Source organism: Amia ocellicauda, chromosome 9, assembly GCF_036373705.1.
Source record: "Amia ocellicauda isolate fAmiCal2 chromosome 9, fAmiCal2.hap1, whole genome shotgun sequence".
Lineage (NCBI taxonomy): Eukaryota > Metazoa > Chordata > Actinopteri > Amiiformes > Amiidae > Amia > Amia ocellicauda.
Window position 1 is genome coordinate 5,897,896 of NC_089858.1, and position 22,316 is coordinate 5,920,211.

At 35.6% G+C, this 22,316-nt stretch overlaps 1 long non-coding RNA gene across 1 annotated transcript in view; it reads right to left on the bottom strand.

Moving 5' to 3' along the window:
- Positions 1–21,949, bottom strand: part of LOC136758234 (uncharacterized) — a 128,490-nt gene extending 106,541 nt beyond the window's left edge. The window contains exon 1 of the long non-coding RNA XR_010819927.1: positions 21,868–21,949. This is a non-coding gene — a long non-coding RNA (uncharacterized LOC136758234). The remainder of the gene's footprint in view (positions 1–21,867) is intronic.
- Positions 21,950–22,316: the final 367 nt, after the last annotated feature.

The following is a 22,316-nucleotide window of genomic DNA, read 5'->3' on the forward strand; positions in this document are numbered from 1 at the left end:
AGAAAATGTACATAAACAATTCAATTAACTCAGCTAACAGTACAATCTGACACTGAGAGCAATATATATTGTACTTGAAGATGGTTCAAAACCTTGTGCAGGAATAATTTCTAAATATAGACTATCCATGCAAAGGGTAAACAAAGGGGACTTTATAAGTATTAACACATTGAAAATCTTAACAATTAGATTAGCAGTTAGCTTTCGCTTGATGGACTGGTTTCAACCATAATCAATCTGCTGAATTAAATCTTTCTAACCTTACATTTGGCACAAAGGGGATTTAAGTGATACACATACGCTGAAACTACTTACATTTAATTTACTTTGTCTTAGATTAACTACTCTGATCATGTTTGTAAAATGTGGCATGGATTTATATGTATTTGAGTTACTTAATCCTATACACTGTCATCCCTAGTTTAAATATTTATTCTAGCTCAATTTGAAGAATACCACTTACTACTAGTTTTACCACAGTTAATATTTTATTGTGTAAGCCCCTAAGTGCTTACATTTAGGTGTCTTTTCTTTCTACATTTTCAGCAGTACTGACAGCTTAACCCATAAGTTTCCTATTAAACATAGAATAAACTATTACACATTAAGGAAGGTGTATGGCTAGGCTTCCCATGTTTCCACAAAGGAAATAATAAGAACATAAATTAAAAGAATTACACAATATTATATAAAAAATGTATGATAACTTGGGTATGATAGTACAGTGAGGGAAAAAAGTATTTGATCCCCTGCTGATTTTGTACGTTTGCCCACTGACAAAGAAATGATCAGTCTATAATTGTAATGGTAGGTGTATTTTAACAGTGAGAGACAGAATAACAGCAAAACGCATTTCAAAAAAGTTATAAATTGATTTGCATGTTAATGAGGGAAATAAGTATTTGACCCCTTCGACTTAGTACTTGGTGGCAAAACCCTTGTTGGCAATCACAGAGGTCAGACGTTTCTTGTAGTTGGCCACCAGGTTTGCACACATCTCAGGAGGGATTTTGTCCCACTCCTCTTTGCAGATCCTCTCCAAATAATTAAGGTTTCGAGGCTGACGTTTGGCAACTCGAACCTTCAGCTCCCTCCACAGATTTTCTATGGGATTAAGGTCTGGAGACTGGCTAGGCCACTCCAGGACCTTAATGTGCTTCTTCTTGAGCCACTCCTTTGTTGCCTTGGCTGTGTGTTTTGGGTCATTGTCATGCTGGAATACCCATCCACGACCCATTTTCAATGCCCTGGCTGATGGAAGGAGGTTCTCACCCAAGATTTGATGGTACATGGCCCCGTCCATCGTCCCTTTGATGCGGTGCAGTTGTCCTGTCCCCTTAGCAGAAAAACACCCCCAAAGCATAATGTTTCCACCTCCATGTTTGACGGTGGGGATGGTGTTCTTGGGGTCATTGCTCCTCCTCCAAACACGGCGAGTTGAGTTGATGCCAAACAGCTCGATTTTGGTCTCATCTGACCACAACACTTTCACCCAGTTCTCCTCTGAATCATTCAGATGTTCACTGGCAAACTTCAGACGGGCTTGTACATGTGCTTTCTTGAGCAGGGGGACCTTGCAGGCGCTGCAGGATTTCAGTCCTTCACGGCGTAGTGTTACCAATTGTTTTCTTGGTGACTATGGTCCCAGCTGCCTTGAGATCATTAACAAGATCCTCCTGTGTAGTTCTGGACTGATTCCTCACCGTTCTCATGATCATTGAAACTCCACGAGAGTGAGATCTTGCATGAAGCCCCAGACCGAGGGAGACTGACAGTTATTTTGTGTTTCTTCCATTTGCGAATAATCGCACCAACTGTTGTCACCTTCTCACCAAGCTGCTTGGCGATGGTCTTGTAGCCCATTCCAGCCTTGTGTAGGTCTACAATCTTGTCCCTGACATCCTTGGACAGCTCTTTGGTCTTGGCCACGGTGGAGAGTTTGGAATCTGATTGATTGATTGCTTCTGTGGACAGGTGTCTTTTATACAGGTAACGAGCTGAGATTAGGAGCACTCCCTTTAAGAGAGTGCTCTTAATCTCAGCTCGTTACCTGTATAAAAGACACCTGGGAGCCAGAAATCTTGCTGATTGATAGGGGATCAAATACTTATTTCCCTCATTAACATGCAAATCAATGTATAACTTGAAATGTGTTATTCTGGATTTTTTTGTTGTTATTCTGTCTCTCACTGTTAAAATACACCTACCATTAAAATTATAGACTGATCATTTCTTTGTCAGTGGGCAAATGTACAAAATCAGCAGGGGATCAAATACTTTTTTCCCTCACTGTATTCCATAAGAAGGTTTTAAAAAACAAAAAACAAACAAAACAAAAAAAAATAGTAACTGCATACAAAACAAATGGGGGGGAAATCTAATCTACTGTCCAAATATGTGTTACTTTTATTAGGATATTTATTACCATCTTAGAGGCACAGATATGAGAACAAGCATAATAGTGTCAATCTCTGGTGTTCATGTGTTCAGTAAAATGCCTGCAAATGGATCACTATTTCAACTTTAATTTGCAAAGCCCTGCTATGACGTTGACTAAGGGTATATGTTAATTCCCTGACCATTTGTTTTGAAGCTAGCCTGGAAATGCATCTCTGTATCCATTCAAGTCAAGAGCACACAATCTTAAATAATTACTGTACTCAAAAGTATTCACAAATTGTTTCATTGTAATGCACAGAATTGTATAATGGGTTGACATCATGGCCCATTGACAGTGGTGTAGTGACACTGTAGTATCACTAGTCTTTTTTGTGCATCACCTTCTGTCATAACTATTGACATATATGGTATGGATTCGCTTGTTCAAACATTACAAGTGCAAACATTACACAGAAAAACATACACACATATGCAATACATTAATGACCTACTCTGCACTCATGACCATTTCATGGAGGTATTGTAATGTATTTATTTTTGCTTTAGCCACAAAATTTTATCAGCAAACGTATATTCTTTTTCTGCCATTTCACTTAATTGGCAAGCTGGAACAGCAGTCTAATAAAACGTAGGCCGAGTCATATCAAGTGTTTAGACTTAATTTCAAATCCTTCACTTGAATGTAAATCACTCCATAGAATCTTAATGAGATCTAATTTAGTTGTGCATAATTTAAAAGGTTTAAGATGTCTGTCTACAAGTGCCAAGGGCACAGCTATTTGTAGCTTCTGAAATTCATTATTCTTCTTCATGACCGTCTACCAATCTAAAAATAGAAAATGTAACCATTTATCTACTTGGAGGTCTTTACCTCTCTCTATGCATACCAGTCCATGCAGTCCAGTTATTTTGTATTCGCTTTGGAGTAGAATAAATTAAAAGCAGCTAGACACAAATTTACCTGCATTCTTATATGTTTATTCAATTAATTATTTGTGGGAGGTAGGGAGCTTTCAAATGTGTGGCAAGTAGCAACTTTAGACCATAAATGACACAGGCTATAGTTGAATTGGTAAGTATTTTTATGCCTGACATCTTCTCAGAACTGTCACACATGTAGATAAACCACTACACATTAACTTTTCCATTGAATGGAGATTCCCGTTTTTTTATTTATTATCTGGGAAACAACAGTTGCTATAGGTGTCCATTAGACACTACATAAAACTCTTCTGGACAGTGCTGTCAGGTCGACAAGTTAGTGGCTAAATTAAAGCCTTGTTGAAGCCTTACTTATCTTTAGACCAACTGGAAAAACTTAACCACATGGAAAAAAGTGCATAACTCCTGGATCAATGAGTCCAGAGCAAAAGTGTTCTGGTCATACAATAAACTATGATGCCATATATCACAGGCTAAGAAGTCAGGTTACTTTCCCAAGCTGGCCTCCCTTGTCTCCTGTCTTGAATCAAATTGAAAGTATATTGGCCCTGTGAAGTGCCAGCACCAAGCAACATGTGGGCAGTGGGCCCTGAATAGTGTAATCAGTAATTCATGCAGACGTCCTACAAAAAAATGTAATCTGTATTTTTATTATTTATTTCAAGAGAAAGAAAGGACCCTGATAAATTTCTCGAATTCAAAGTTCTCGAATGCCCAGTTTATTAAGAGACACAGCGTTGTGCAGCAGCCTTATAAAAGCACATTATACACTGTTAGGCTCACACAGGCAGCACCTGCCGCTAACAACATACTTCCCTCGCTTTCTGTGGGCTGGGAAACCCCAATTTATCCCTCAGCTAGGCCATCCCACCCACAGAGATAACAGAGATATTATTTCCATTACTAGGAGACTATATGAAAGATGGCATGGTAAACTGCCTTTGCTACAACAGCACATTGCTCTTTGAACAGAAGGTTATTCAGTGCGTTGATGCCCTACTGGCAAATGGGGCAGATTTCCTTATAAGTCTTTGTGAAACTGTCATTTGAACTTAGCACTTCCAAGACAAAGCCCAGAGTCTCAGTGTCTACACAACTGAGCTGAAGATGAAGTCGATAACAGTGTACGTTTTTTTATGTATTGGAAACTTGGAGATCACATCACCCACAGCACAACAGCAATAAAGATATAGATCTTTTCGACAGAAGAATAAAGCACAATAGAAAACAGACATATGCTTTCCATGCTTTAATTACTTGCACTTTCCTTTGTGTTTCATCATTCAGAGGATTTCAATAAAGTGACAGTCAGTCGAGAAGCGGCTCGGTTTGGAATTCTCTCAGTTTCCATAATTTGGCAGTATTTTTTGTTCTTTTTTCCAATAAAATTGACAACAAAACAAACTAGTTCAATCTGTTGGAGCCAGGATGAGTGAAACAATGAATTACTTTATTGCTGTATATTATTGCCAACTGTGCTGAAGTTTCTATAGTTACAAAACATAGGCAAAGCAGTCAAAGAGCAAAAGAGCCATGGCTGAAAAAATAATGGTTTTCAAATGCTTAAGCACGTTATTTCCTCTATTATAGCCACATTTTAAAACAATTTGATGAAAGATTTTCAGTGGGTAATCCATCAAACTAGGTTAGTAAGGTCTTTCAAAGTACCTAGCTACACTGGGCCTTACTTACAGCCCTCAATGAGGATCTCAAAAGCAGGTCCCCATCAGTAGCTTATCCATCAATCATTCACATTTTCATTTTTTTTCAGTTGGTAAAACATAATTTGAGGAAATTATTACCACATTTCTTAAAACAGTCAACACACAACTCCAAACATCCACACAATTAGAAAAAGCTTCACACATATGCAGAAGTGTTTCCATATCAAATTATACATTATAAAACTATAATCATGCAAGAAAACCAACTATAATTAGAGCTTTTGTGTTTAAGGGTCTAAGAAAAAGAATGTGCCTCTATAATTTTCATATTATAATATGTGATCCAGTTTACAAAACAAGTAAAGAAAACAATGTAAACCTAAACTAATAATATTTAACAACATTGTGCAACATTAATTGTAAACAATCTTCCCTAAATAAAGAGAATATACTGCACATTGCACACATGTACAGTATGTGTATTGCTTTCTGGACACATGTCTTGATGCACATCACAGTGAATATTATTTCTGGCTACACACTGAGGAATGGTTGTCTGGTATGATGGATCTGGTCTTGGCAGTCTTGTGGAGTGATGTCATAATAAGCCCTGCCCACGGCCTGGAGGGGTGTGGTTTGATTTGCGGGATTGTGATCACAGACCTTCCACCTTCTGGAGAAGAAAAACTCCTCAATGGGATTCAGAAAATTGACATTATGAGATTTACATTTAAGCAATTGAATATGTGGTTTAGTTTTGTGTTCTTAATACAAACTATTGAAATGTGTGAATAGTTTGAAACGTAGGACTTAGTTTAGGTATGTGTGTTAACTGTTTTGAGAATTGGACTAGTAGTTCCAGGAATTTGGCAATTTTAGCAACCGTGAAAAAATATAACCTAGATTATTTTCATGGTACCACGTCAAAGTACTTCAGGGCAGGCATTATGTAAAAAATTACATATAATTCCTGCATAGAAATCAGGAGTGTGCACTGGGTATTTGGCAAAATTGAAATGCAGTCTTAAATTGTGTTCAAGTAAAAGATACATGGCCTGCTACCAATTGTGTATACTCAGCTGAGTAACAGAGTCAGTGAGATGTTATGTAGTGGAGAAAACTTTGCATTATTAATTAGGTGGTGATTTATGTAAGCCTTTAAAATAACTCCTGTGTTTTTATTTGTTTGTTTTTTATTTTGCATTATTACATTACCTAACTGAATTTATTTTATATGATCCTTAAACAATAATGGTTTAACTGAGCAGGGTGGATATTACATCCAGGTCTTCAATTAATTGATTAAACCTGCATATATAAAACTTGCAGGAGCATGGGTCTGGAAACTGCCACCAGATATATATATATATATATATATATATATATATATATATATATATATATATATATATTAATTGTTTTAATTGTTTTCATATATACCTACTGCACCTTATTTACTCAATAGCAGGACAATTAGAATCATTTCTTTATAGCTGCTTCCGATTGAGATTTAGACCTCTGAGTGTACTTACAGTAGCAACATCAGGATTGTATTATCTCGGACCAATTTGGACACCACTTTGAAATCTGACCTTTTCAGACTGAGCTATAAATAATCAATCTCATCACTTTACAACTATAAACGGCCATCACCAGTATAGCACTATCTCACAATGCATGCTATGAAATATCAGACAACAAGCATCTTTTATTTATTTGTTAAAATTCTACTTGCTAAGGAAGAGTACAATACTTCTGCTACGTATGTGCTTTATTAGCTGCAGCCAAGATCCTGACATGTCATAGGGCTGCTACCAATGAGAAAAAAAGAGGGTCAGAAGTTGTCTCCCATAACTTTTATGTCTTAGTTCTGTGTTACATGATGGATAGTTTTGCATGATCATTTAATGTCCTGCAAAAGTCTCACATGAGTGGAGCACAGGTACAATGTTAATATGGAACAGAACAAACAATTCACTCTTCTCCGCATCTGATATGCAGCGTGACACGTATCAAAAGGAAAACCGCTCTAGCTCTCTCTCTCTCTGTGGAATCCCTAATGAGCTTTCATCTCAAGCACATGCATTTATTTATAGACTTTGCAAGTGAAGCTTGACTACTTAAACCTCCTTCAACTCTCAAACTTCACAGGGCATTTCCAGTTTGACTATAAATAATTTCCAAAGCTGTATATAAAACCTTGGATTGTGTACTGAATAAAATACAGATTTAAAGATAAAAACAACTTCTCATACTAAAGAGTTGCTTTTGGTAAATCATGCAAGATATCAGGTTTATCCAATTTTGCATTGGGCCTTACAGCATCTGACATAAAGTCCGGTCAAGAGGGACACAACTCTGCAACCAGATATGTTCTAAAACAACACAATTATTGTATATCTGTAGGAACAACAGAATGAGCATTTTCAACATTTCCTTTAACAAACACATATTTTGCAACAAGATTTCTACTTGAATATATTGTGCATTAACACTTTATTTTCATATATTAGAGATTAAAAAAATATTTGTCATTGTAATTCACAAAGTCTAAAGGAAAATAATAAACTACACAGCATGCAATGTATACATGCTTCTTTGTTCTCTAGCAGAAAATGCAGAGATTTTGGCAGGTCACAGACAGCCCACATTTGCCAAAGACTAGCTCTCAAATAAATGAGTCAAACAGAGCCATAAATTATGTAATCTGGACAATAACTAAATTCACAGATTCTAATTTTCCCTTGCTAAAATGAGGTTACCACAGGTTACAGGAAATTATACTCCAGGAATAGGAGGAAATGTGACTCTTCATGACAGATGCCACATTTTCAGAAATCTGCAAAAACCACACAAGGGAGCTTCCCTCTCCCTTTCTGGGTTAAATACTTTTTGAGAATGAACTGTGGCTGTCAATGGTCAGTTTGGTATGACAGTCTCTTCCTATTGATTCCTGTGGTTCCCATTGAAAACCAGCTGCAGTTACTACTTGAAAATTTGAATACATGCCTAAAGTGCTGAGAAGGAACTGGATTAAAGTTGAGCTGAATCCTACATTTTTGTTTTTGTATAATGTTAATCATCCCCCACTTTTTTAATTCTCTGTAATTTCTTCTTATTAAAAATATATATACTAATTTCCAGAAAGACGGTAGTAAACATCTGACTTCAAGACAACAGAACTGCTGTTTTTGCTTTATGCTGTTTTTTTTCTTCCTGAAAAAACTAAACAGAAACATATTTCATCTCCTTAACATAGTGTCAAATTTCAGCTTTTCCTTTTCTGTAAAAGAGTGATGAAGTATGTAAAGCAACATCCTTTTTAACTTTAATTATGTAATTGACTAATTTGCTGTGTACTTTAATTATAGCTAACAGCAACTAATGGCTGCATTTCCATCAGCGCCTTGAGAACATTTTCAAAAATAACTTGCGTATTATAATATTTAATACGTACATATGTATTACAAAGGACTAGGAAGGTACATTTTATTCATATGTAATGTAATGCATATTCTTTTCATGACTACATATGGAAACTAATGTAACATTCCCTTTACTTTGGCAATGTGGACCCTAATAATGTTCAATGGCTCAAATGTGTTACTTGCAAAATAAAGTGGCTTTTGCTTGCCCCTCAGAATTATAATCCTTGCCACTCATTTAGCCCTAGGAATAAAGTACAGTTCTGGTATTACATAACTTGTGACTTTAAGCATTCGTAAACTCAGTACCTTTGCCATTTAATATGTTTGAGAAGCTTAGCTGTAGGTCCAGAATGGAACAACTGAAAAACAGCCCATCCCCTACTGGCTGTTTGAGCAAGACTCTAAACATGAACCACTTCCAAAACCATCATTCACCACATTCTTAGTAATGGAAGATAAACTTTGTATAATATGACTAAAGATGGATGTTTGCTGGCACTTCAATTCTGTTTTTATTTATTTTTTCTTTAAGGAGCTAATTCTTGCTGCAGATTCAATGATCAGGTTTTCTAATGTGTCCTCGGTTTTGAATCCATATGAAGTTTGCTCAGAATCTTCGGTCATGTCTTGTAGCGGCATTTTGAATTTGAGTTTGAATTTACCTGTTTTTATTGTACATTTGCGGACATTTAATTGTTTCTGCCATGGTTATCAGCCATTCTTACAAACCAATCTCAGAAAGATATTCAGAATAGTCCCAGGCTGCACACTAAGCTGCAGTAAGATCTAATAAAGGCAATGACTGAGGTACAATGTTACAATGCCCCCCACAAATAATGTATGCCTGGCTCCATAGGCGTAGGGGACATGTCCCCCCCAATTCTGAAACCAAACCTATGCCACAGCAGTATACGAACTTAAACAAGTGCAACACCAAAATAAAATATACACATAAAATACAAACGTGATTAAAAATATACTGTAAAATGTAGAACAAAAAATACAACAAAATAAAATAACAAACCAGATCTCTACATCATCAGGAAATGGATATATCATCACAGACCAACCTTTGAGTGCAAATAGAAAATTGTTTTGCAAATATTTATTTGCCAAGCTTGGGTAGCATAATGTTATTGATTTCTGTTTTAAAGTATTGTTATAATTGATATAATTTTCAAAAAAATTAAAATTTCTCAAAAAGTAATAGAAAAATCCCACTTTTATAGCACTTATTAAGTAAATACAGTTTAGTAAAATTGTATACTTCTTAATGTGTGCTCTGATGTGCCTTTGAATTTTAATCATGCTTATATAACCATGCGTAATCCATCCATATGCTGTTAAAAATACAACTGTAATATCCGTCACCTTCCCATGTCTGACTCAACTGTCTATTTTTGGTTTAAGGCGAACTCTGCACCTATTAGATTTTAGTTAATTAAAACAAAAAAAACAAGCTTTGAAATGTGTTTGATGGCTGTCTAAAAGCAATTAGACATGCATTAATAATAAGATTTATGAAACCCTAGTCCAATTATTTGAAATTCTACTCAACAGTTCAAATAAACACAGTGCTTACTAAAACTGATTTATAAGGAACAAGGAATATGTTTTCGGTCTGTCTTACCACAGTTACTATCAGTCACCGTCCAGTTCATCATGTATCTTCTGTTAAGTAACATTTCACTCTCACCTCCTAAATTTAAAGTCTATGATAGAAATAGAAGCATGGTATTATTACCTGGTCTACAGGCACTGAAGCTAGCTTTCATCTTGGCTTGAGTCCCGCTCTTTATCAAGGTTGAAGCTATTCCTGTAATACTGTGGGGATTATTTTCAAGAGCCTCACACAGACACTACTTTTTGGGGGTGAAATATAACTTAAAAAGTCTGTTTCCTTAACAGGAATACTCAAGTGTGCATACGGCACTAAAATAAAAGTGATCTAAGTAAACCGAGTGCCTTATCTATGGAAATGTTTACATCTTTCGTGAATGGGGGCCAATCTTTTTTTTTTCAACAGTACACAGGTGTATAAATATTACTTTAATTATGTAGTTTTCTAGTTGAAGAGGCATTTCAGTCTGACACAGATCCAATGGTTTTGCATGAATTAATTCAAGTCAGCAGTGGTGCTTGAAAACCTCTGGATGTTCGGGTTTTCATTTGAAATGCAGCTAAAAAACTGCATTAAGTTATCTAAACAAAGCACTTCAGTATCTTTATCTTTATCTTAATTCAATATACCAACTGTGCTAATAAAATAAAACCTGCTAGATTATGACTTTCCAGGGAACTGGGCTGGCCTTCTACAGTTTACAGAGTTCACTTCCCTGTGCAACCTTTGTTGACCCTTCCACAATATTCAACAAATAGGTTAAAACCTCATAATAACATTCCATAATAAACCTTCACACATGCTAGTACAGGGTACATCTAAACAGAAAATCAAGTAAAAATAAAATTGCTCGTCCATTATAAAACCGGAGAAAATTATCCATTTCTGCACCTCAATAAGCCCAGTAATTATTTGCAGTCCAGGAACAAAGCTGCTGGAGCTCTTGCTTGATTGATGAGACACTAAACAGACTGGTCCTAATTCATGTCATTTATCTTTCCTCCATGCGTTAGATTGATGTTTTAGGTTTTGTTTCCAGAATGAATACACATGCATAGTTATGTATTGTTTAAACCATCTAAATGTGCACATTCAAAGTCAGATCAGACCTGAGCACAGGGGGGGAGGGATGTCATTAAATGCCAGTTTAGTTCAAAACCTAAATTAATTGGCTGCCTCAGTTTAACCGTACTGGACCAAGCCTACAGCGGGACAGAGACACAACCGGTACAGCAGGGTAGAGAATGATTCCTTGTCAGTTAATTCCAACCTTTCCAAAGTCCAAATCATAAGCCAAAGACAGAATATGTCACTGTCATGTCATTGCTTTCACTGGAACATAATTTAATCAGATGCTTAACAGAGAGCTATCATATTAAATAATCCTGAAATGTTCCATAATATACTGAGGGAATAATAACAATAATAATAATAATAATAATAATAATAATAATAATAATAATAATAATAATAATAATAATAATAATAATAATAATGAATCACAAGGAATATTGGTTTGGTAATACCCAGGATTCCAATGGCTTTTGCAGGAGAACAGAACATGATCCTCAGAAGTTACTGTGGAGTCCTTTGGGTAGGAATGTTGTTTGTGTTTTTATACAGTTATTATCTGTGTCCAGTAAATTATGCAATGAAACAGAAATACAAAGTGTATTCCTTGCTTCTAGGAAACCAAGGCACAGCATATCGGGAGGTCTCCCTTCCTCAGATTTTGGAATTTCACTTTAGACAGGATTGTATAACAAATCAGAAGAAATCTGAAATAAATTGCCTTGATACTGAAAATACTAAAAGATAATATATATATTTATTTTCAATGGCAGAATAAGCTTATTGAATAATGATATCAGTTTAAGTCAATATATTTGCCTGTTTTTCCTGGCACAGAGATCTGATATAATATTTGTGTTGCGATACGTGGGGGTTGTTCCCATGCACAATGTCCATATCATTGCAGGGGTATACCATCATGATCAAGTAGCATGCTGTTTGACGATGCAAATAAGAGTGCATTTTCCTAACTATAACTTTATTTATTTAGCACTTTTATTTGTTTTATGTAGCAGTCAAAGAGTCCATCTAGCTGTGCACCCGGATACTCCAGTTAGATCAATGGGGGTGACTTCAAAAAATGTAGGTCATTGGTTTGGGACTTCATTACAACATAACTCAGGCATAACACCCACAATTTCATAAAAATGTCCATAGATTAAAACCTTATTCTTCTTCTTTTCTTTCCTTTTTTACATTTTAGAATTTTTTTATCTGAACTCTCCAGTCCTCTCTGGATTACAGACAATGGTTTCAAAGCTGTGTACCATGACCTTTTTCACCGCCATGTCTGGAGGTTCTGTCAAAGGCCTTTCAACAAGACAGATCAGACACACCTCCTCAGCAGAGGTTCAATACTGTCTGACTGCACTCACTACGTTGCTATTTATACTGCTGTCCTTTATTGAGAGGGAGTCTGAGAATCTATACTGGGACCTGGTGCCATACTCCCACTCTTCACATTTAGTGCATTTAAGAGCAAGTATGGGTCACTGAAATATAGGCACGGGCACTTAAGTAACGTGACTGCACCTTTTGCTTCTTTTGTTGTTAATACCTTGACATGTTTTTTTTTTTTTTAAGTCCTCTGTACTCAGTCCTAAAATGACAGTTTGCAATAATATTTCTATTTGTGTCAAAGAGACACCCTCCCTCCTTTTTGGCAAATGCTTCTTGCATCATAACTCTTGCCAGACCCATTATGCAAACACTCTTATATTTACATGTTAATTGAATTGTCCTTTTGAAAAGCAAAAGAAAAATGTCAGACAGAGATGAGCCATGTAACTCGCAGTGCATTAAAGTGATCCATCTTTCTAATATGACATGCCCATGTACTCATAATACACATATCATGGAAAAAGCTGAGCCTAGATGCAAGAAAACAGAATAACACCAAAAAAGTACATAACATGAATAGTATTCCGTGGATCAATAAGCTATTTGACATTATACAAGCAAGACAGAGATAATTGCTTCATCTTTTCTTTCCAAATTGAACTTCATAATAAAATAAGTCCAAAGTGGAGGTCATTCATTTGCCAGATACCTATGTCCCCTACAAATGGAATGTGGATATACAAGGTTATGTTTCTTCCGGTTTTTCAAATAATGCAAAGGCTCTATGGGGCATTTGAAAACAACAATGGCACTAAACAGAATGAGGATGTCTCTGGATTTCCGTTGCCACGATTTTCTACGGTCCTGTTCACATCAAAAACTCTCAGGCCTGACTGATTTACTACTTGTTTAAGCTTGTTTAAGTCAGGAAATTAATAAATCAGTTTGGTTGATCAATAGACTAAGGCTAAGATGGGCAATGTGATTCTCATAATTTAATTTCTACATGTGACTTTTTCAATTCAATGTTCTTGGAGTGAAATAAATAGGTGTGCGTAGCTGTTTTTTTTGGAGGACACTCAATACCTCGGCTTCCCTGTGCTTACTTACTTCTAAAAGTAGACCAAAGTGTATATAAGTCATCATTCTACACAGCAGGATTATGCATACACACATGGATTTAACGTATTCTGGTTTTGTATAATTCTGAGTGAAAGACCATTCTACTTGAAGGAAATAAAATTTAACTTGAAAACAAATGGACAAGATAGCCATCATGGCATAATTTGTAAGAGTCTCCAGTTCATATGATGCTAAGGTAAGGTAAGGTAGTCATGCCTTGTGAGATATTGGAATTGGACAGCACTGTAGAGTAGTGGTTAGGGCAGTGCTGTTGTACCCTTGAGCAAGGTATTTCACTAAGATGCCCAGCTGTATAAATGGGTACAAATGTAAGTTGCCCTGGATAAGAGCGTCAGCTAAATAATAATAATAATACTGATGATTTTGTCCTGCACTCTCATACTCCTGTTGAGACACACATTAGTGACCTGCTTTGTTATGGTTTGATAATGATAGAGGTCCTTTCTGCCACACTGTTCCTCCAGCCTCTTTAATGTTATTGATTTCTGAGTGTTGTTGACCATCTTTAATTTACACATGAACTATATTAAACATATATTAATTTTATTTCTGATAGTCCAGCTAATCTTTTTATAGTCTTTGCTTATGAAACTATGAATACATGTATAAACACAAGAGACCGAATGGAGTACTAGTAACATTTTAATGGGTTTGAGGCAGGTATTTAAATAAACATAATAAAATTATGTGTGAATATTTATTTTAACTTTGTCCTGTGTCAAGTTAATATGATCACTCTACATGCATGTGTATATGTATGATGGGGTTTACTAATCTCTCTCTCTCTCTCTCTCTCTCTCTCTATATATATATATATATATATATATATATATATATATATATATATATATATATATATATATATGTCTATCTATAGCTCATGGCTGTCTTCCTAGAAATACCTAAAATCCCAGAAAGCAGAGTTTGTTATCCCATATGTTTCCTATTACTCATGTTTCCATGTGTTGGATTCCTGCCCGCATGGCAATGAAGTTTAAGTGGCAAATGGTCAAAGGCTCCTCCGTTGTATTTTCTAACTACACTACCCATATTTCAAGGAGAGCCATGTGATCCTTGGTAGCTTTACATGTAACCATAACAAACTGGTGGCCAACATACAAGTTGATTAAGTGACTGAAAGAAAGAGTGAGCTGCTCTGTGGCAGCCCTCCTCTTCCATTAATACAACTGTGTTTAACTTTTCCCTCCTGGATTTCTAGGCCAAACCAAACCACAGGAAAGAATCTGTAATACGTCAGCATGTCACTTAAGACAAGAGTGGGTTTCATCCATTAGTGAAATTAAACAGGTTTGTGTGTGTGTGTATTTTGTTTGAGAAAACACACATACACATATACACAAACAAACAACCAAACAAAACAAAACCCATAATTTGAGGGAATCTATATATAACGGTGGTTAGATTTATTTTCTTTTTTCCCTCAGCCTTTTCATTGCTTATGAGGAAATGGTGAAGACTCCTGAAGGATTAAAATCTTAACTTTCATGGAAGGCTGGTGTTTTTCTAAAAAATTCCAACAAAATAATAGAAACACCAACGAAACATGACTAAAGAGTGAGGAGAGAAATATATATATATATATATATATATATATATATATATATATATATATATACACTCACCTAAAGGATTATTAGGAACACCATACTAATACTGTGTTTGACCCCCTTTCGCCTTCAGAACTGCCTTAATTCTACGTGGCATTGATTCAACAAGGTGCTGAAAGCATTCTTTAGAAATGTTGGCCCATATTGATAGGATAGCATCTTGCAGTTGATGGAGATTTGTGGGATGCACATCCAGGGCACGAAGCTCCCGTTCCACCACATCCCAAAGATGCTCTATTGGGTTGAGATCTGGTGACTGTGGGGGCCAGTTTAGTACAGTGAACTCATTGTCATGTTCAAGAAACCAATTTGAAATGATTGGACCTTTGTGACATGGTGCATTATCCTGCTGGAAGTAGCCATTCTTTGTAAACCCTAGAAATGGTTGTGCGTGAAAATCCCAGTAACTGAGCAGATTGTGAAATACTCAGACCGGCCCGTCTGGCACCAACAACCATGCCACGCTCAAAATTGCTTAAATCACCTTTCTTTCCCATTCAGACATTCAGTTTGGAGTTCAGGAGATTGTCTTGACCAGGACCACACCCCTAAATGCATTGAAGCAACTGCCATGTGATTGGTTGGTTAGATAATTGCATTAATGAGAAATTGAACAGGTGTTCCTAATAATCCTTTAGGTGAGTGTATAATCCTGTTAATCAATGGCAGCAATTAACTTCAACAAAGCACAGACATATGTTTCTGAAAGTGAAGAAATCTCTATTTACAAATTAAAATAAGGACTAAAGTGCTATTATTTTAATAGTTATTGTAACAGTAACCTTAAAGTAATTTTCCTGTGTTATAAAAAATTTCTCCAAGTTTCAGATTTTTTTAAATGAATTTTAAAAAGTCACTCATCCCCCCAGTTTCATACCTTTGCAGACCCCAGGGAGACATAATTACATTAACAGCGAGAGCTCCTTTTTTCTAGCAAATAAATCCAGCAACCTTGAAACTGCAAACCACATCGTCCCTTTGGGCAGCGCTGCTCCTGACAAACATTAGTGAAAACTGTCAGGTTTAGTCTTTGCTTGCATATATCAATGCTCTGGCAAGTGCAGAAAAGCAGCAGAGCCTCTTAAACTCTTTGCTCAGTCAGGGGGAAAAGTATCTATTTTGGGTATTTCAAGCTCTTGCTTTGTGTGTTTTTTAAACTCTTTTTGGAGGCCCTGTCTTTTTTCAGTTTTCTTCAAATTTTCCAATACAGTTCAATAACCCAGCCGGAACTTGTATTTCTACACAGTACTGGATGTTTATCAGTGTGGACTGTGGCAATCTGCTCAGCTGTGTGTTACTCCCACAGTTAACAGATAGGAAGATCACAAAATGTGTCGTGTGATGGGGGAAACGCTGCCCTATGACTGTCAGGGAATGTGTTTATGACAGAAGTGTTGTTATGATTGTGTTTTCTCCTGCTGTCAATTTGAGCGTTTATAATATGTGTTCTACACATATAATACCACTATATACACTAAGATGTGTATAAGTGACATTGAGAAGAGTATTATTACCATAATATAGACTATTTAAAAATAAAAAAAATCTATGTGCATTTCCTTACTGCTCCTTGGGTTTGCACAGTTGTAGCTTTAAATACTTACTTTAGTTCCCAGGTCAGGGTCTATAGGAATGGGTTCACCAGGCTTTAGACTCCCAATCAGACTGGGTCATTTTCTTCCGGATTTAATTTCTCTTTTTTTTTTTTAAACATAATTGTCCTATTTCATTGGATGAAAGCAAATATAGAATAAAAGCTTTAGTGCTTGAAGGTAACATAACCAAATGTATCCACACAAATTGAAATGTTCCTTGAAAAAATATGCCAGAAATCAAGCCTTTAACATTGTTTCCCCTTTATTTTGCTTCTAGACACATTACCAATGGTAATTTGATAAGTCTGCAGTTCCATGTAGTAATTAAATTTGCACAAACATGCAAAATATGAAAAGCTAAAAACAGAACTCTAATCATATCACAAGAAACATAGGCAATATGCTGAAGGCTTTGGTCTTGATTAGGACTTTTTAGATTACTAACTTAACTTACTTTTAGAAACAGCTATCCCCCTGGGAAATAACACAACACATCATGAACACAAAACAACTTTATAATATAACAGGAATTTCCTTTGCAGCCTTAGCTGATGTGAGTAATTCCCTGCTGAAAAATGTTTTGTCTGGAGCTCACTGCTGACACAGTGTGTGCTCATTCTCTGAAATTTGGGGAAAACACTCCTTATGTTCATTACAAACATACAGCAATTAAGATACATTTCTACATTTTTCACACCAGACAGTAATACTGGCACCTATGCAATTCTGATAAAGTTACCATGCAGTGAAATACATACTCCCTGAATAAAACATTCAATCATTTAGCATTTAAGTAAAATTGTCTATATCCATAAATATCAATTAACACCATTCAGGCATTAGAAGTCGAGTTTGATCAACTTTTGACAACACTATTAATATGAATTTCAAAATCTTTCCCGACTTAACCTACTTTCTTGCAAATACTTTACATGAAAATCAAATGATAGAAATATGTATTACAGTGGTTTTGAAAATAATTCTAGTTCATTGGGAAGTAAATAGTGCTCCATCAACATTTAAAGGTTTTGACACATGAGATGAAGTGGTATAACAATCTTGGCTTTCACTTTTTATAGGTCTAGTTATATACTTATCAGAGTTTGCAACAAAAAGACATTTGACAAAAATGACACCCATACTTGTTTCTGATTCTGATGCAATGGAAGTAATTTTGTAACCATAATCTTTTCTTTCCTTTCTTGTAATACATCAACATACATACTAATTATCTTGGAGTTGTATGGATTTAAACATTAACTAGGACCATGTGCACTAAGTTTAAAGGGTTAAATTAAGAATTCTGTTTTGCTTATGCCGCCTCAAGCAACGTCCCCAAACAGCAAAGATTAATTTTGACTGCTTTTGTGTTCTGGGGAGGGGAGACCTTTTGTTCTATAGGCAGACAATATGTCAATTATCATGTATACTCATTCAGAGTTATGCACATAAATGTCACAATGCCTTGTTCAATGTAAAAGCAACATGAAAATGCCCAGGATCTTTACTATAATTAAACAGTGTACTTTGAGCTCCTTCTATGTAAAGCTTTGCCAACTTTAGGGAAGTAAACTATAAAAACCTAGCAGTTCCAGTACATGTTGGTACATGAGCTCCAACTGAGGTGACAATGGAGAAATCAAGGAAACAATCATCTAGTGATATCCTCCTTAATTTCTACACCTTAACCACATATACACACTGGCTGTATGAGATATCTTGAAAAATGCTGCGCTACAGAAACCCCAATCTCCTATGCTCCTTGCTTGCAATTGAAACAAAAAATAAGAAAAATAAAAAATAAAACTGTATTGTAGTGTTTGAGCAAACTGGAGGTATTTTTTGGTCTGTTTTTTTAAATGATGGAAACAAAGGCTTTAACACATTTACACGGAGTGATAAATCGAGTGTCGTGAATTAATCCGATCTTTCAGAGATTTACATTATTACCTTCTACAACAAAACCTGAAAAAAGAATTCAAATGTGAATAATCTGAGAAGGTTTTAGTCTGGATTCCTTTGTGATGGCTTTTCCTATCTTGGTCAGCAGATGCAATAAACATTACCTAATTCCATGGGGTTACTTCAGCAAACATTTTCTTTTTAAAACGGTTACTTTACCAAATAATTGTGTTTGGCAATCTTGGACTGATCAGCTGGGCAAATTATCTGTATTTGAACAGTTGCAGTATTGCTCTGAATCTTGATTTATAAAAATCACATTTTTAGCAAAAATATTGCTATTTGAACAGGTCTGAAATCTGGAAATGTGCACATACTGGAGGTCTTTAATAAAATCTCTGTTCAACAAATAATACTAAGAATCATGTTCTATAACCTTACTTAGTAAAGATATATTAAACCATATGTCTATAGAACTCACATAAAGCAGTCTCTACCACATTGTACAATCTAAAAGGTATTATTTAGCAAACACCTTTAGCCAAGGTGACTGATGTGATTTAACAAATACCAACACATCATGTTTAAGATGTTGTAAATTACAAGGGTAACAATACAACTGTAAAAATATATATACAAAATCTACACAGATGTGACTGAAGGAGGTGTCTAAAGGTGGTAAGACACAGTGCAGTTTCATGTTCATGGGCGGCTCATTCTACATTCATGCTACATTTAGATTTCATTAGGGCTCTTCCAGAGGTCATTAATTTAATCACAAGGAAAAACCTTGACATTTGTCAAGGATTTGGACCCTGGTTTTAACAATTTCTAGCTTTTTCATGTCCAGTTTTAACAGATACTACTGATGGCCATTCAGTTCCTCATAAAATGTTAAGCTTACCATCCCTTTATATAAAAAAAAACATAAAATCCAAACCCAAGATTTGAAATGAAAGAACCTTGAAAGATTTGCGATACTTCAGTGTTCTTTTCCTTTTTAGGAAGAACAGGTGTTATCAGGTGTTAAATGTGACTATAAACGTTTTCTGAATCTGGCCCAGCATCTACAAACCTGCAAACAGGAATCTTTCCTCTTCTGCAGAAGTGTAGTAAGAGGTTTGACTGAATCACCAGCCTGGCAAACACAGGGGATATTTTAATCCTCACTCATGTTACCCTAGAGACTAACCAATCCTGACAAAGGAGAAAAAAAACTTTAGGAGATAAGGTGATAAAAATAAACTGAAAGACAAGTGCATGCCTGTAAAAGTCAAGAATGTATATTTCAACAAGTGTGGCTGCCTTACAAGCTCTTTTTACTTCAACTTTCTTCAAAAGCACCAAAACAAAAGTAAATAATCACTATTTGCAGTACATTTGAACACAAACAGACCTGAAGCTGAACGCTTCCTGACAATGTTGAACAATTAACATTTTACGTAGTCTGACGTAGCGTGGGTCTGATTTTGTTATGGGACTGGCAACATTGACTGCCAATTGCCCTAAATCATAATTACTGTAACAGTTTGTTCAAAAAGTACTACCTCTTACCAAACTCATAACTACGACTCTCGCTGACTAGACAGAAAAAAGATGTTGGGTTCAGGCTGTGTGGTTTCTAGGCAACTCTGTGTATGCTCAGAAGACCAATGGAGGTTACAATAAAGCATTAATCAACATACTCCTTGTATTTATTTTAACCTTTTCATTAGCAATGATTTAAAATCCTTATTTTCCTCTACGATTCCTGCCAAATCGTAGTGTTCACGTAAATATTAAGCTGAGAAGGTCCAGATGCTTTTGTTAATTGGATTTATAATAGACAATATAACTTTTAATGCGTGTTAGTTTGCTTAGCAAACTACTTCAGTTCATTTTCAGAACAGTGATAACCTGCATTCAGATAAAAAGGCATGAACGTGTTTGTAAGGTACATTTGATGTACAATGAAACATTTTAATACCCCATTAAATGTTTTACAAGTTTAATTTGCCAAATGATTATACATAAAAATCTCACAAATTTAACAGGCCTCTTTCATACATGTAGGTAATCTAGACAAAGTAAGATAGGGAGGTTCTGACATTATGCAAGAGCTGCTAGGGAAAAGAAGCTTACAGATGTTGATGCAATGTTAGCATTCATGGTTGGTGTTTCTAGAGCATCCTTGAAGACCACCCCCTCCATACCAAATGCAAGTTGACAACTTGAAAATGAAAGAAATTCATTCCCAGAAGTTGCCAAAAAATAAGAGTATATTACTTAGACAGTTGCAGCCTCACATGGCGGTGCATAATAGATTTTTTGGCACACCCCCCAACTTAATGTTCATTTTGAATTGTTAGGGCCATCTACGCCTGCTTGTTCTGTGAGATTGTTAGATTTGTCATTCGTATGCCAAGACTTACTAGTTCCAGTAATGTGATTTAATAACAAATTATTACAAAAACCTGTGACCTACCTTCATGTTACCATTTTCATGTTACTTTAAGTAAGTAAACCTGTAACTAATAAAGGTTTTTTTCCTCTCTAAATTCTGTTATTTACGGACCATCAGTTGTGTGAATCTTAAACAATGTGGAATTCTCCTTGACTCAAGGCTAGATTCAACATAGATCAAAACCAGGCATACTTTTTAGTTATAGGACAACTGCTGTTGGCATGTCTATAAATGGAGTATTTCCAATCTCCCCTTCACTGGTATCAATGATCTGGTTTGTTTAAATACTTTGCTTTGATAGTTCATAACCAAGAGAATGGTTGCTGGTTACAGTATACAATTATTTTGTAAACGTATGCTGAGACCACCAAAGAGCAGAGATGAGTTTGCTGGAGCAGTCACAATCATAATACCCCACTATTACGGAAAGTCATTCCAACCAACAAATAAAACAAGCTTATCTACAATTATATGGAAACAATAAAACCAAACTAAAACCGAGTTCATGCTTCTTACCACTGATTCAGATTCAGATGTGTAAAAACTACAGAAAACAAACTGTGAGACTGTGTGTCAGCTTCATTATCAAGTTCATTTTCTGATTAGGATGTGTGTGTGTGTGTGTGTGTGTTCATTCCCTTTTGGTTCTATAAAATGTAATGAAATTCAGTAAAAAAGGTAATAATTACCTTTCTGGGATTTGATACCGGTTATTCATTACAGTCCTGTCCCAAAAAGTGCCTGAAAATAAAAGAAGAACATGAACTGTTCTTCCGTGTGGGAGTAACTGAAGAAGAAGGAACAGAAAGATCACACTTTTCAGGAGTAAGTTACTGAGCAGTAACCATATGTTCTTGGCTTTGATTGTGAGGTCAAAGTAAAAACAAATCTTGATGAAATGGAAATGTTCTGATTAATAAAAATAAGCAAATTTAGTATTCCAGTGTCATTTGTAACACATAGGAGCAGAGGAATTATGTAGGACTAGTAAACTTCTGGGGCGGGTTAGCACTGGTCTTAAACTACCCAATATTATTTTAGATAACATGAGACTTAATATATTTTTGTAATACTTTTCATATAATTCACATTTTCATACTGATTTTGAATGTACTTTTTAGGCTCTTCCCTAGCAGAT